A 16,388-nucleotide genomic window follows, 5' to 3' on the forward strand; every position below is an offset into this window, starting at 1 on the left:
TTACCCGTCCATACTGCACAGCTCTATAAATTAGATTACGAAATTAGGTTTTATTTGTGAAATGCATATTTATGTTTAATCTTGATTTAAATTAGAAACATACAAAAAAAAAAAAAAAAAAAAAAATAGCAAGCGTATACCGTATGATGGAGGGAGAAGGAGCGCTAGGAATCTACCTGTAAAACAAAATTTGGGAACCACTGGTGTAGAGTATTAGCGAGACGTTAACCTAGTTAGCATTTAGTTAGTTCCTTGTAACTAGGAACTTACTCTTATCAACTGACCGCCGTGGTCATTGAAAAAGTTGTGTTTATTAAGAGAGAGATAGGGGGAGGAAGAAAGAGTGAAAGTGAGAATGAGTGAAAGAGTGAATATATATGTATAAACATATATAAACATAGATCTATACATACATACACACACAAACACACACACACACATATATATATACACACACAAATATATAGATATGTATATATAAATATATAGATATAAACATAAAAGTACGTTAGGGCAATAAAGCATTTAAACACGAACTCTATGTACAATAGATTATATTATTTTTTTGTAAAACGTTATGTTACAAAAATTCCCATGTTTGGCCTCGTACAGGAATTACTTAATGGACTACTCGTATGAGAGCCTCTACTATACGGGGGCCGATGACCATGCAGAAATTTTATATATATATATATATATATATACATATATGTATATATATATATATATATATATATAACAGCAAATCTTATACAGTATTCTGCGAGCTCGGATAGCTCAGTCGGTAGAGCATTAGGCTTTTAACCTAAGGGTCCAGGGTTCGAGTCCCTGTTCGAGCGAACGTTATGCAGTGACTAATTATGCTCATGTTGAAATACCGTTTGACAGAAAATTATTGAAGCATTACGAGTGTTTGTCATTTCTCATATAAAAAAAACATTTAGATATTTTTATCGTGTATAGCAGTGTTATTAAACTTTAAACAATCTGAAAAAGTACAATGTTAATATGAGTTTATATTTGATCCTCTAGTGTAAGGCATTGGCTCCCAGAGTGGGCCGAACCGGTGCTAAATAAAGTGGTTTCCAAAATCAAATTTTATTTATGAAATACATTTTTATGTTTAATCTTGTTTTCAATTTGAAACATGAAAAAAAAAAAAAACGTGTGTTCGCATGTGTATGATGGGGGGAGGGGGGGGGGGGATCGCTAGGAACCCACCTGGAAGCCAAATGGGTGCCAATCGAAAAAGTTTGGGAACTACTGGTGTATGGTATTAGCCAGACGTTGTCCTTGCTAGCTACGCGCATTTGCTTGTGATTTACTTTTATCAACTGACTCCCTTGGTCACTTCAAAGGTTGTGTTAGTGAGAGAGAGGGAGGGAGAGGGAAAGTGAGAAAGAGTGAGAATGAATATGTATATCATTGATTGTATATATATATATATATATATATATTTATGCATATATGTATATGTAAGCATGAATATATACATACACACATAATCATATATATAAACATATAAATGTTTATAAACATAGAACGTATTTCAAGCCAATAAGGCATTTAAACACGAACATAGAAATCTATGTACATAAATTTGTTTTTTTTTCTTGTAAAATACTTAATATTTGGATAACAAACTGACCACGTAGCAGGCATCACGCTCTAGTCGTTAGAGTTGTGCATCTCCAAGCATATTAATTCTCCCTCTTTACAAACAGACAAAGAGACAGATAGAGACACTGGCAGGCAGAAAGAGACAGAGAGACCAGCAAAAAGACAGACAGATACAAAGGGAGAGAAAGAGATTCACGTGTTATTGTTGCAGTAAACTCGTCGCTGCGCTACCTGATACTAGAGCACTTAAAAGAAATGGAAAAAAAGAGAGGAGAGATTATCAGTAACATACACCGTAGCATTCTACAAATATGGATAAAAAGTACACGTTGGTTGCCATCGTGAAAAACACATGATAATATATTTTTTTCTCTGAATGTATGGTTAATCCTATAGGCTACATTTCTTGCACTTAATGTAATTTCTCATCACAGGTTTAAGATAACCTAATCTTTCTGTGTACTGATAGATGTTTACATTGCGAACAGGCTCATATAGAACACGTATATTTTGCACCAGAGACACTGGCAGGCAGAAAGAGACAGAGAGACCAGCAAAAAGACAGACAGATACAAAGGGAGAGAAAGAGATTCACGTGTTATTGTTGCAGTAAACTCGTCGCTGCGCTACCTGATACTAGAGCACTTAAAAGAAACCTAATCTTTCTGTGTACTGATAGATGTTTACATTGCGAACAGGCTCATATAGAACACGTATATTTTGCACAAAAAAATGATGTGGCTGTGACAATTGGAATTTCCCTCTTGAGAGAAAATAGTCTATAGTTTTCATGTGATACCACAGTTTGGGACCACATACTCCAAAGGGTCTACCCTACCCTATCTAATAAAATCTTTTCTGCAAGGTATGTTGAACCAAATCCCTTATTTGGTCTCGTACAGGAATTAGCTGCTGGACTATGAGAGCCACTGCCATAGAGGGCCGATGACCATATAGAAATTATTTATATGTTGTTGTTTTTTTTTACGAAGAAATGCGCAATATATATTCAAAACTATACAAGCTCGGATAGCTCAGTCGGTAGAGCATTAGGCTTTTAACCTAAGGGTCAAGGGTTCAAGTCCCTGTTCGAGCGAACGTTATGCAGTGACTAATTATGCCCATGTTGAAATGCAGACTGACAGGATTCGGCCGATGAAACACTGTCTTCGTAAAAACAACGCTGCTGATGTTTGTCTTACTGTAGACAGACATTGAGATGAAAATATAAAATCATTGAAGCATTACGTTTGTTCTTTCTCGTACACAAGATATTTAGACAATGCAATAGTGTAGAGCAGTGGTTCTCAACTATTTAGAGTCACGGACCCTTTTAAGAATCTGATGAAAGCTATAGACCCCCTACGGACAGACATGATACACAAAGTATTATTAAACTTTAAAGTAAAGGGTATAAAAATATACATTGATAGAAATATTTTTTATCTGAGAGTGAAAGCGAGAATGAGAGAGTGAATATGTATATTATGCATTGTATATACATTATTTCTATATATATATATATATATTTATGCATGTATGTATATATAAACATATAATATATAACATGTATATAAACACACACACACACACACACACACATATACATATTATATATATATATATATATATATATATATATATATATATATAAACATAAAAACTATTTCAAGTCAATAAGGCATTTAAACGAACATGGAAAGCTATGCACAGATCTTCTTCTTGGAAAATACTAAATATTTGAATAACAAACTAAGCACGTATCAGGCATCCCTCTCTAGTCGTTAGAGTTGTGTAGCTCCGAGCAAACGAGTTCTCTCCTATTACAAAGAAATAGACACAAAGATAGATAGCGAGACTGGCAGGCAGACAGAGACAGAGATAGACCAGCAGGCACACAGACATATACAAAGAGAAAGAAAGAGATTCACGTGTTATTCTTGCAGTAAACTCGTCGCTGCGGTACCTGGTACGAGACACTTAAAGTAATGGGAAAAAAGAGAGAAAAATGGGCGGAAGAAGGGGGAGAGATTATCAGTAACGACGTGAAAAAAGACCATGATATTAGAATTTTTCTCTGAATATATGGTTAATCCTATAGGCTACATTTCTTGCATTTAATGTAATTTCTCATCACAGGTTTAAGATAAAGTAATCTTTCTGTGTACTGATGTTTTCATTACGAACATTCTCATATAGAACACGTATATTTTACACAAAAAGAACTTGTTCTAGCAAAGGAAATGATGTGACTGTGACAATTGGAATTTCCCTTTCTTGAGAGAAAATAGTCTATAGTTTTCATGTGATACCACAGTTTGGGACCACAAATTCCAAACGGTTTATCCCACCCTGTCTAATAAAACATTTCCTCCTGGGTATGTTAAACCAAATCCCTTATTTGAATTAGCTGGACTATGATTACCACTATCACAGAGGGCCGATGACCATGCAGAAATTATTTATGATGTGTATTCTTGCGAATAAATGGGCAGCAAATATTTAACTATGCAAGCTCGGATAGCTCAGTCGGTAGAGCATTAGGCTTTTAACCTAAGGGTCCAGGGTTCGAGTCCCTGTTCGAGCGAACGTTATGCAGTAACTAATTAGGCTCACGTTGAAATACCGACTGACAGGACTGATATTGTCTTCGTTAAAACTACGCTGCTGATGTTTGTCTTACTGTAGGCAGATATGGAGATGAAAATAAATGCATAAAATCATTGAAGCATTACGTATGTTTGTTTGTTAAATTCTTTCTCGTACACAAGATGTTTAGACAATGCTATAGTCTAGAGCAGTGGTTCTCAACTATTTAGAGTCACGGACCCTTTTAAGAATCTGATGAAAGCTATAGACCCCCTACGGACAGATATGATACACAAAGCATTATTAAACTCTAAAGTAAAGGGTATAAAAATATACATATAATTGTTACTTTTTATCTGATCAAAACGGAACCCCTGAAACTCATCCATGGACCCCCTAGTAGATCATGGACCCTAAGTTAAGACCACCTGGTGTAGACCATTGGCTCTCAAAGTGGGCCGAACCTTACTTCTGGGGACGGGAGAGATGGGGGCGGTGAGGCAGTTAATATTTTTTTCTTTACTTCTTAGCCTTACGTTGAAAAGTTGATATCCCTGTATCAAGCACAATGAACTGTTACTATGGTTACTAGAGATGTTGATTTACCCTTCCATATTGCTGACACAGCTAATACTACTAAATGGAGTGGTTTACTGGAAAAAGCTTAGTGTTAAGTGTTTAGTGGGAGAGAGAGAGGGGGGTGGGGATTGAATGTGAGAATGACTGAGAGTGAATATATATATTATATTTGTGTATATATAAATTTATGCATGTATGTATATGTAAGCATAGGTATACATATACTCACATAGAATCATATATATATAAACATATATGTATATAAACAAAAGTTATTTCAAGCCAATAAGGCATTTAAACACGAAAATGGAAATCTATGTACACAATTTTTTTTTTCTTGTAAAATTCTAAATATTTGGCTAATAAACTGACCACGTATCAGGCAACGCGTTCTAGTCGTTAGAGTTGTACATCTCCGAGCAAATTAATTCTCCCTCTTTATAAACAAAGAGACAGACAGAAAGATAGACTGGCAGGCAGCTAGAGACTTAGAAAGAGAGTGACTGGCAAGCAGACAGACAGAGAGAAAGAGAGACTGGCAGGCATACAGAGACAGAGAGAGAGAGACTAGCAGAGACAAAGAGAGAGAGAAAGAGATTCGCGAGATTGTTGCAGTAAACTCGTCCCTGCAGTACCTGGTACGAGAACAAGTAAAGAAAAGGGAAAGAAGAGAGGAAAATGGGAGGAAGAAGAAGAGAGATTATCAGTAACATGTAACGTAGCATTCCGCAAATATGGATGAAAAGTACACATTGGTTGCCATCGCGAAAAAGATCATGATACTAGATTTTTTCTCTGAATGTATGATTAATCCTATAGGCTACATTTCTTGCACTTAATGTAATTTCTCGTCACAGGTTTAAGATAACCTACTCTTTCTGTGTATTGATAGAGGTTTCATTACGAACATTCTCATATAGAACACATTTATTTTGTATAAAAAAAAATGTATTAGCAAAGGAAATAATGTGACTGTGTCAAATGCATTTTCCCTCTTTTGAGAGAAAATAGTCTATAGTTTTCATGTGATACCACAATTTAGGACCACATACTCCAAACGGTCTATCCTACCCTATCTAATATATATATATATTTTTTTTTTTTTTTTTTTTTGCAGAGTATGTTGAACCAAATCCCATATTTGGTCTTGTACAGGAATTAACTGCTGGACTATGAAAGCTACTGTCACAGAGGGCAGATGCCATGCACAAATTATTTAAGATATATGTATTTTTAAGAATAAATGGGTAGCAAATATTTAATACTATACAAGCTCGGATAGCTCAGTCGGTAGAGCATTAGGCTTTTAACCTAAGGGTCCAGGGTTCGAGTCCCTGTTCGAGCGAACGTTATACAATGACTAATTATGTTCATGTCGTAGACACACCAAGGCATTATCATGTGAACAACACGAGGGCAAAGCGGATGCTACATGAACGAGTGAAAAAAACAAGCTGGGACGAGACATCAAAAATATAATAACATTGCGAGTATTCGAGCGGACTCCAGACAAAAAAAAAAAAAAAAATGTGGTCGACAGGACAAGACGCAGATACAAAAAATAGAGGCGCACCATGACGTCAAAGTGTTGAAAACATCTTGTGACAAAGTGACGCCACGTGACGGGTTAACAGAAGCAAAAAATAAATTACGAGTGCGGAAACAGTAACTAGTTTGAAGCGATCACTATATATATTACAACACACCAGTCTGGGAACAAGAAAAGAACATTTTCTGGCAGGTAGAAAAGTTTAAAATTTGCTGGGACACAGGAAAGTCCTGACGCAGGTATCTTTCAAATTAGTGAAAAGAAATTATGTAATATTCATGATAATTGTTAAGGATGTGGCCGGATGGGCTCCCACATCGGGAATAAAAGATGGTTAGTGATAGACAAACGGCGGATTAGATATCGGAGTAGCATCCAGTAGCCATGTCACTTTTGTGGCACATCTTGGTAAGCCCGGTTGAAGTGATTTAATGTTGATTAAGTAGTATTAGGGATTTTTTCTTGATTTATGTGTGGCTATATAATAGACCAAGAATTGTATTTGATTAATAAAGTAAATTTTGGAAGTAAGAATTATATAATGGAGTAATTATAGATTGATTGTCAAGTTTGAAGAATTATATAATTGAATACATATAGATTTGAATTTTAAGTGTAGGGATATATTTAGTTAGTGTAGAAAGTAAGGAATTATGAATTACTTTTAAGATATCTCAGCTCTACGGAAGTGTGATTTAACAGTGATGAAGATTATTAATTTCCAGTGGAGCATAGGAATAATTTTGTGTTTGCGTAATGTATGTATCAGTTAAGTATTTTCTAGGATAAGTTTTTGCTTGATTTAGTTACTGCGTAAAGAAATTAATTTAGTATTATGATTGCCTGATTAAGTATAAGATATTTTCTGTCCATTTTTTAAGTGTACTATTTTTTTTTTTTTTTTTTTAATGGAGATAATCTTAAGTTTAAGTTAGTAATTGTGTAAGGACATTAACTTAGTATTTTAAATTGCTTGGTATAAGCAGTTCATCTTGGTTAGATATAATTTTCACTATTTTCTGTAATTCAATTTATTTACTTATATTTTTATGATTTCAATCATTGCATGTGGAGGACGGAATTCTTTTATTTATTGCTTATATCCATTTTATGCATTGACATTGTTTGCTCTAATTTCATAATAACAGCTTGCTTAAATTGACATTAGGTAGTTGCTGGCATGTTAGCATTTAGAGTAAAGCTATTTGTTAAAACTAAAAGATGTATATTCAAGGTTGTAAAATTATTGTATTGGATTATAATGAACTCAGATGTTGTTTTATTGGCATATCAATTTATGTGATTGGCTTTACATTTTGACAATATAATATTTTTTCAGTTAATAAATAATGTATAAATTCACAAGATATTTAGACAATGCAATAGTGTATAGTAGTGGTTTTCGACTAATTAGAGTTGTACATCTCCGAGCAAATGAATCCTTCCTTCTTATAAACAAGGAGACAGAGAGCGAGAGAGAGACTGGCAGGCAGACAGAGACAGAGAGAGAGAGAGACTAGCAGAAAGACAGATAGGAGATTCACGTGTTATTCTTGCAGTAAACTCGTCCATGCGGTGCCTGGTACGAGATCAAGTAAAGACAAGGGAAAGAAAAGAGGAAAATGGGAGGAAGAAGAGGAGAGATTATTAGTACCATGTACCGTAGCATTCTACAAATATGTCTGAAAAGTACACATTGGCTGCCATCGTAAAAAGGACCATGATATTGGATGATTTCTCTGAATGTATGGTTTATCCTATAGGCTACATTTCTTGCACTTAATGTAATTTCTCATCACAGGTTTAAGATAACCTAATCTTTCTGTGTATTGATAGAGGTTTTCATTACGAACATTCTCATAGAGAACACATATATTTTGCACAAAAATTGTATTAGCAAAGGAAATAATGTGACTGTGTCAACTGCATTTTCCCTCTTTTGAGAGAAAATAGTCTATGGTTTTCATGTGATACCACAGTTTAGGACCACATACTCCAAACGGTCTATCCTAATTTGTCTAATAAAATCTTTTCTGCAGGGTATGTTGAAACAAATCCCTTATTTGGTCTCGTACAGGAATTAGCTGCTGGACTATGAGAGCCACTGCCACAGAGGGCCGATGCCACATTTTTAAGAACAAATGGGCAGCAAATATTAATCGTATACAAGCTCGGATAGCTCAGTCGGTAGAGCATTAGGCTTTTAACCTAAGGGTCCAGGGTTCGAGTCCCTGTTCGAGCGAACGTTATGCAGTGACTAAGTATGCTCATGTTGAAATACAGACTGACAGGATTCGGCCGATGAGACACTGTCCTCGTGAAAACTACGCTGCTGATGTTTGTCTTACTGTAGACAGGCGTTGAGATGGAAATAAATATGTAAAATCCTTGAAGCTTTATGTTTATTTGTTATTTTTTCTCGTACACAAGATACTTAAGCAAAGCAATAGTGTAGAGCAGTGGTTTTCAACTATTTAGAGTCACGGACCCTTTTAAGAATCTGATGAAAGCTATAGACCCCCTACGGTCATATATGACACACAAAGTATTATCAAACTTTAAAGTAAAGGGTCTAAAAATATACATTAATATGAATGTTACTTTTCGTCTGATCAAAACGAAACACCTGAAACTCATCCGTAGACCCCCTAGTAGATCATAGACTCCAAGTAGGGGGTGTGACAAGATGGCATAAGGAGCAGTAAATAGATTTTTTTTTCTTTACTTCTTACCCATACGTTGAGAAGTTGATTTCCCTGCACCAAGCACTTCAATCTCATTACCAGTCTCTGTGGAGACAATGTTGCTATTGTTACAAGAGATGTTAATTTACCCTTCCATATTGATGACACGGCTAAAACAGCTAAATGAAGTGGTTTACTAAATCAAATTTTATTTGTGAAATACATTTTTGTGTTTAATCTTATTTACAGTTTGAAGCATACAAAAAATGCGTTCGTATGTGTATGATGGGGGGGGGGGGGGGCGTTAGGAACCCACCTGGAAACCAAAAGGGTGCCAACCGGAAAAGTTGGGAACCACAGGTGTATAGTATTGGCCATACGTTGTCCTTGCTAGCTACGCGCGTTTCCTAGTAACGAGGGATTTGCTTTATCAGCTGACTGCCTTGGTTACTGCAAAGGTTGAGAGAGTTAGGTGGGGGAGTGAAAGTGAGAATGAGTGAGTGAATATGTGTATCATATTTGTATATATATAAATATTTATGCATGAATGTATATATAAGCATAAATATGCACATATTCACATATAATCATATATATATATACATATAAACATATTAATGTATATGAACAAAAAGTATTTCAAGCCAATTAGGCATTTAAACACGAACATTGAAATCTATGTACTTAATTTTTTTTCTGGTAAATTTCTAAATATTTTGCTAACAAACTGATCACGTATCAGGCATCGCGTTCTAGTTGTGCTGTATTGACCTGGATTGCAGCCTCCACGTCAAATGACCATCCGAACGGCATCCGAACGTTGGCGGAACCACCGAGATTTTAAAGGATGCCTGGCGCCGTATACACAAACAGAAGAGATGCCGAAACCCCCCTATTTTATTCAATGCTATTTTATTTACATTGATCTGTCCACGATCTAGAAGCAAAATTCCGATCTACAGTGTGCCAGATCGTATTTAAAATGTCCAATGCGCATCCCATAATTCTCATTTTAAGTACCCACAATCCCCACATCCACGTAAATAGCCAGCGCTAGTTTCCCACAGGGGATTCTGCAGCCTACCATACGCTGCTCTGGACTCTGCGTATTATCGAAAACCAGTTGTTTGTGAAAACAAAAACCCAACTGTGAATCGGCCCACCTCAACCTCCGGTCGCCTAAGTTAAGTACAAGTGAGGATTTTTAGGATTAAAAAATCAGGAGTTAAGCTGGATACCTTGTTATTCATGAGTTTTATTGTAACGTGGACTTTTTTTTTTTTGTTATTATTGCTTCGTGTTTTATTATTTCTTTTTAAATAAAGCGTATGTTATAAATGTATATATCTTATTTTATGCCTTAGGAATATCCACCCTATCCATCATAGTTTAAACAATAATCTAACTTGTACTAAAGTTTTAAATAAAGTAGTTAGTATAACTGTTTGCCCCCGTTAATGAGTGATGCTCATTAACCACAGGTCACGCGTGGAGAAATCTACCTTGTTTTAACTACGTACAAGCTGGGCGCCCTTGTTAGTGAGACGCTACAGTGCAACTCCAAGCAAATGAATTCTCCCTCTTTATAAACAGATAAAGAGACAGGCAGAAAGAGAGACTTGCAGGCAGAGACAAAGAAACAGAGAGACTGGCAGGCAGACACAGACATAGAGAGAGAGACTAGCAGGCAGACAGAGGCATAGAGAGAGAGAGACTGGCAGGCAGACAGAGACAGAGAGAGAGAGAGAGAGAGACTAGAAGACAGACTGACAGATACAGAGATATTCACGTGTTATTCTTGCAGTAAACTCGTCCCTGCGGTACCTGATACTATAGCACTTAAAGAAAAGGGAAAGAAGAGAGGAAAATGGCAGGAAGAAGAGGAGAGATTATCAGTAACATGTAACGTAGCATTCCACAAATATGGATGAAAAGTACACATTGGTTGCCATCGTGAAAGACCGTGATATTAGAATTTTTCTCTGGATATATGGTTAATCGTATTGACTACATTTATTTGACTTAATGTAATTTGTCATCACAGGTTTAAGATAACCTAATCTCTCTGTGTACTAATATACATTTTTATTACGAATATTCTCACATAGAACATGTATATTTTGCACAAAAAAATTGTATTAGCAAAGGAAATGATGTGACTATGTCAACTGCATTTTCCCTCTTTCGCAAAAAAATGTCTATAGTTTTCATATGATACCACAGTTTAGAATCACATACTCTAAACGGTCCAACTTACCCTATCTAATATTTTTTTTTTTTTGCAGAGTATGTTGAACCAAATCCCATATTTGGTCTAGCACAGGAATTAGCTGCTGGACTATGAGAGCCACTGCCAAAGAGGGCCGATGCCATGTAGAAATTATTTATGATATGTGTATTTTTAAGAAGAAATGTTTAATCGTATACAAGCTCGGATAGCTCAGTCGGTAGAGCATTAGGCTTTTAACCTAAGGGTCCAGGGTTCGAGTCCCTGTTCGAGCGAACGTTATGCAGTGACTATGCTCACGGTGAAATACAGACTGACAGGCGTTAAGATGAAAATGAATATATAATATCATTGAAGCGTTGTTTATTTTTTTTTCTCGTACACCAAATATTTAGACAATGCAATAGTGTAGAGGAGTGATTTTCAACTGTTTAGAGTCACGGACCCTTTTAAGAATCTAATGAAAGCTATAGACCCCCTAAGGACATGTATGACACACAAAGTATTTCCTTGTAACGATGGACTTACCCTTATCAACCGACTGCCATGGTCACTAGAAAAGCTTAGTGTTTAGGGTTTAGTGAGAGAGAGAGAGGGGGGGGGGGGGGAGTGAATGTGAGAATGGGTGAGAGTGAATATGTATATTATATTTGTGTATATATAAATTTATGCATGTATGTATATATAAGCATATATATACATATACTCACATATAATATTAATATATATATAAACACATATGTATATAAACAAAAGGTAATTTAAGCCAATAAGGCATTTAAACACGAAAATGGAAATCTATGTACACAAATTTATTTTTTTTGCTTGTAAAATACTAAATATTTGCCTAATAAACTGACCACGTATCAGGCAACGCGATCTAGTCGTTAGAGTTCTACATCTCCGAGCAAATTAATTCTTCCTTTTTACAAAAAAAGAGACAGAGAGAGACTGGCAGGCAGACAGAGACAGACAGAGAGAGAGACTAGCAGAAAGACAGATAGAAAGAGAGGGAGATTCACGTGTTATTATTGCAGTAAACTCGTCCATGCAGTGCTTAGTACGAAAACAAGTAAAGAAAAGGGAAAGAAGAGAGGAAAATGGGAGGAAGAAGAGGAGAGATTATTAGTACCATGTACCGTAGCATTCCGCAAATATGGATGAAAAGTACACATTGGTTGCCATCGTGAAAAAGACCATGATATTGGATTTTTTCTCTGAATGTATGGTTAATCCTTTAGGCTACATGTCTTGCACTTAATGTAATTTCTCATCACAGGTTTAAGATAACCTAATCTTTCTGTGTATTGATAGAGGTTTTCATTACGAACATTCCCATATAGAACACATATATTTTGCACAAAAAAATTATATTAGGAAAGGAAATGATGTGACTGTCAACTGCATTTTCCCTCTTTTGAGAGAAAATAGTCTATAGTTTTCATGTGATACTACAGTTTAGGACCACATACTCCAAACGGTCTATCCTACCCTTTCAATATTTTTTTTTCTTTGCAGAGTATGTTGAACCAAATCCCATTTTTGGTCTTGTACAGGAATTAACTGCTGGACTATGAGAGCCACTGTCACAGAGGGCCTATGCCATGCAGAAAATATTTATGATATGTGTATTTTTAAGAATAAATGGGTAGCAAATATTCAATCGTATACAAGTTCGGATAGCTCAGTCGGTAGAGCATTAGGCTTTTAACCTAAGGGTCCAGGGTTCGAGTCCCTGTTCGAGCGAACGTTATACACTGACTAATTATGTTCATGTCGTAGACACACGAAGACATTATCACGTGAACAACACGAGGGCAAAGCGAATGCTACATGAACGAGTGAAACAAACAAGCCGGTAGAAGACATAAAAAATATAATAACATTACGAGGATTCGAGCGGACTCCAGTCAAAAAAATGTGGTCAATAGGACAAGACGCAGATACAAAAAATAGAGGCGCACCATGACGTCAAAGTGTTGAACACATTTTGTGACAAAGTGACGCCACGTGACGGACTAACAGAAGCAAAACAGAAGTGACGAGTGCGGAAACAATAACTAGTTTGAAGCGATCACTATATATTTTACAACACACCAGTCTCGGAACAAGAAAAGAACATTTTCTGGCAGGTAGAAAAGTTTAAAGTGATAAATACATTGTTGAAAATTTGCTGGGACACAGGAAAATCCTGACGCAGGTATCTTTCAAATTAGTGAAAAGAAATTATGTTATATTCATGATAATTGTTAAGGATGTGGCCGGATGGGCTCCCACATCGGGATAAAAGATGGTTAGTGATAGACAAACGGCGGATTAGATTTCGGAGTTGCATCCAGTAGCCATGTCACTTTTGTGGCACATCTTGGTAAGCCCGGTTGAAGTGATTTAATGTGGATTAAGTAGTATTAGGGATTATTTCTTGATTTATGTGTGGCTATATAATAGACCAAGAATTGTATTTGATTAAGTAAATTTTGGAAGTAAGAATTATATAATGGAGTAATTATAGATTGATTGTCAAGTTTGAAGAATGATATAATTGAATACATATAGATTTGAATTTTAAGTGAAGGGATATATTAAGTTAGTGTAGAAAGTAAGGAATTATGAATTACTTTTAAGAGATCTCAGCTCTAGGGAAGTGTGATTTAACAGTGATGAAGATTATTAATTTCCAGTGGAGCATAGGAATAATTTTGTGTTTGCGTAATGTATGTATCAGTTAAGTATTTTCTAGGATAAGTTTTTGCTTGATTTAGTTACTGCGTAAAGAAATTAATTTAGTATTATAATTGCCTGATTAAGTATAAGATATTTTCTGTTCATTTTTTAAGTGTAATTTTTTTTTTTTTTTTTTTTTTTTTTTTTTTTTTAATGGAGATAATCCTAAGTTTAAGTTAGTAATTGTATAAGGACATTAGCTTAGTATTTTAAATTGCTTGGTATAAGCAGTTCATCTTGCTTAGATATAATTTTCACTATTTTCTGTAATTCAATTTATTTACTTTTATTTTCATGATTTCAATCATTGCATGTGGAGAAAGGAATTCTTTTACTTATTGCTTATATCCATTTTAGGCATTGGCATTGTTTGCTCTAATTTCATAATAACAGCTTGCTTAAATTGACATTAGGTAGTTGCTGGCATGTTAGCATTTAGAGTAAAGCTATTTGTTAAAACTAAAAGATGTATATTCAAGGTGGTAAAATTATTGTATTGGATTATAATGAACTCAGATGTTGTATTATTGGCATATCAATTTATGTGATTGGCTTTACATTTTGACTATATAATATTTTTTCAGTTAATAAATAATGTGTATTTTTTCTAAAAAGTTTTTTTTCTTCTCGTACACATGATATTTAGACAATGCAATATTGTAGAGTAGTGGTTTTCAACTAATTAGAGTTGTACATCTCCGAGCAAATGAATTCTTCCTTTTTATAAACAAGGAGACAGAGAGCGAGAGAGAGACTGGCAGGCAGACAGAGACAGAGAGAGACTAGCAGAAAGACAGATAGAAAGAGAGGGAGATTCACGTGTTATTCTTGCAGTAAACTCGTCCATGCGGTGCCTGGTACGAGAGCAAGTAAAGAAAAGGGAAAGAAAAGAGGAAAATGGGAGGAAGAAGAGGAGAGATTTTCAGTAACATGTACCATAGCATTCTGCAAATATGGATGAAAAGTACATATTGGTTGCCATCGTGAAAAAGACCATGATATTGGATTTTTCCTCTGAATGTATGATTAATCCTATAGGCTACATTTCTTGCACTTAATGTAATTTCTCATCACAGGTTTAAGATAACCTAATCTTTCTGTGTATTGATAGAGGTTTTCATTACGAACATTCTCATATAGAACACATATATTTTGCAAAAATATTTGTTATTAGCAAAGGAAATGATGTGACTGTGTCAACTGCATTTTCCCTCTTTTGAGAGAAAATAGTCTATGGTTTTCATGTAATACCACAGTTTAGGACCACATACTCCAAACGGTCTATCCTAATTTGTCTAATAAAATCTTTTGAGAGAAAATAGTCTACAGTTTTCATGTGATACCACAGTTTAGGACCACATACTCCAAACGGTCTATCCTACTTTGTCTAATAAAATCTTTTCTGCAGGGTATGTTGAAACAAATCCCTTATTTGGTCTCGTATAGGAGTTAGCTGCTGCACTATGAGAGCCACTGCCACAGAGGGCCGATGCCATATTTTTAAGAACAAATGGGCAGCAAATATTTAATCGTATACAAGCTCGGAGAGCTCAGTCGGTAGAGCATTAGGCTTTTCACCTAAGGGTCCAGGGTTCGAGTCCCTGTTCGAGCGAACGTTAAGCAGTGACTAAGTATGCTCATGTTGAAATACTGACTGACAGGATTCGGCCGATGAAACACTGTCCTCGTGAAAACTACGCTGCTGATGTTTGTCTTACTGTAGACAGGCGTTGAGATGAAAATAAATATGTCAAATCATTGAAGCTTTATGTTTATTTGTTATGTTTTCTCGTACACAAGATATTTAACCAATGCAATAGTGTAGAGCAGTAGTTTTCAACTATTTAGAGTCACGGACTCTTTTAAGAATCTGATGAAAGCTATAGACCCCCTACGGACATGTATAACACACAAAGTATTATCAAACTTTAAAGTAAAGGGTCTAAAAATACACATTAATATGAATGTTGCTTTTTATCTGATCAAAACAGAACACCTGAAACTCATCCGTGGGCCCCCTAGTAAATCATAGACTCCAAGTAGGGTGTGTGACAAGATGGCATAAGGAGCAGTTAATCGATTTTTTTCTTTACTTCTTACCCATACGTTGAGAAGTTGATTTCCCTGCACCAAGCACTTCCATCTCATTGCCAGTATCTGTGTAGACAATGTTGCTATGGTTACAAGAGATATTAATTTACCCTTCCATATTGATGACACGGCTAAAACAGCTAAATGAAGTAGTTTACTAAATCAAATTTTATTTGTGAAATATATTTTTATGTTTAATCTTATTTACAGTTTGAAGCAAACAAAAAGTGCGTTCGCATGTGTATGATGGGGGGAGCGTTAGGAACCCACCTGGAAGCCAAAAGGGTGCCAACCGGATAAGTTGGGAACCACAGGTGTATAGTAT

General features: G+C 35.5%; 8 non-coding genes across 8 annotated transcripts; all 8 read left to right on the forward strand.

Moving 5' to 3' along the window:
- Window positions 1–766: 766 nt before the first annotated feature.
- Window positions 767–839, forward strand: Trnak-uuu. The gene has a single exon. It is a non-coding gene; the product is annotated as a tRNA-Lys (tRNA).
- A 1,804-nt stretch (window positions 840–2,643) lies between these two features.
- Trnak-uuu lies at window positions 2,644–2,716 on the forward strand. Its single transcript has one exon. It is a non-coding gene; the product is annotated as a tRNA-Lys (tRNA).
- Window positions 2,717–4,134: 1,418 nt separating this feature from the next.
- On the forward strand, window positions 4,135–4,207 carry Trnak-uuu. Its single transcript has one exon. It is a non-coding gene; the product is annotated as a tRNA-Lys (tRNA).
- Window positions 4,208–6,060: 1,853 nt separating this feature from the next.
- Trnak-uuu lies at window positions 6,061–6,133 on the forward strand. The gene has a single exon. It is a non-coding gene; the product is annotated as a tRNA-Lys (tRNA).
- A 2,373-nt stretch (window positions 6,134–8,506) lies between these two features.
- On the forward strand, window positions 8,507–8,579 carry Trnak-uuu. The gene has a single exon. It is a non-coding gene; the product is annotated as a tRNA-Lys (tRNA).
- Window positions 8,580–11,450: 2,871 nt separating this feature from the next.
- Trnak-uuu lies at window positions 11,451–11,523 on the forward strand. The gene has a single exon. It is a non-coding gene; the product is annotated as a tRNA-Lys (tRNA).
- Window positions 11,524–12,921: 1,398 nt separating this feature from the next.
- Trnak-uuu lies at window positions 12,922–12,994 on the forward strand. Its single transcript has one exon. It is a non-coding gene; the product is annotated as a tRNA-Lys (tRNA).
- A 2,517-nt stretch (window positions 12,995–15,511) lies between these two features.
- Trnak-uuu lies at window positions 15,512–15,584 on the forward strand. Its single transcript has one exon. It is a non-coding gene; the product is annotated as a tRNA-Lys (tRNA).
- The last annotated feature ends 804 nt before the right edge of the window (window positions 15,585–16,388 follow it).

This window comes from Penaeus chinensis, chromosome 8 (genome assembly GCF_019202785.1).
Source record: "Penaeus chinensis breed Huanghai No. 1 chromosome 8, ASM1920278v2, whole genome shotgun sequence".
In the NCBI taxonomy this organism is placed as follows: Eukaryota; Metazoa; Arthropoda; class Malacostraca; order Decapoda; family Penaeidae; genus Penaeus; species Penaeus chinensis.